Genomic DNA, 305 nt, shown 5'->3' on the forward strand with positions numbered 1-305 from the left:
GAGAGAGAGAGAGAGGGGGAAAAAGGCTCCTCTGTTGTCATGGCAACAAGCCTGTAAGCCCTGTAACACCCTGACGGTTGTCTGCCATGTTTGGTCGGCTCAGTGCTGTGGAGGTATAATTAGACTGAAGGCAGAGTTTCTGCTGTTAATTATAATGAGAATATTAATCGGCAAGTCGGAAAGTATAAATGTTATTTTTCTGTAGTGGGTTTCCTGCTGTGTACTCAAATGTGTTTCTTTTAATCTATAGGAATTATATATCTAGAGCTTCAACATAGATTATTAAAAATATGATCATCGAATGA

The sequence above is a fragment of the Morone saxatilis genome, unplaced genomic scaffold (genome assembly GCF_004916995.1).
Source record: "Morone saxatilis isolate NCDOM2014 unplaced genomic scaffold, NCSU_SB_2.0 Contig3, whole genome shotgun sequence".
Taxonomy (NCBI): domain Eukaryota; kingdom Metazoa; phylum Chordata; class Actinopteri; family Moronidae; genus Morone; species Morone saxatilis.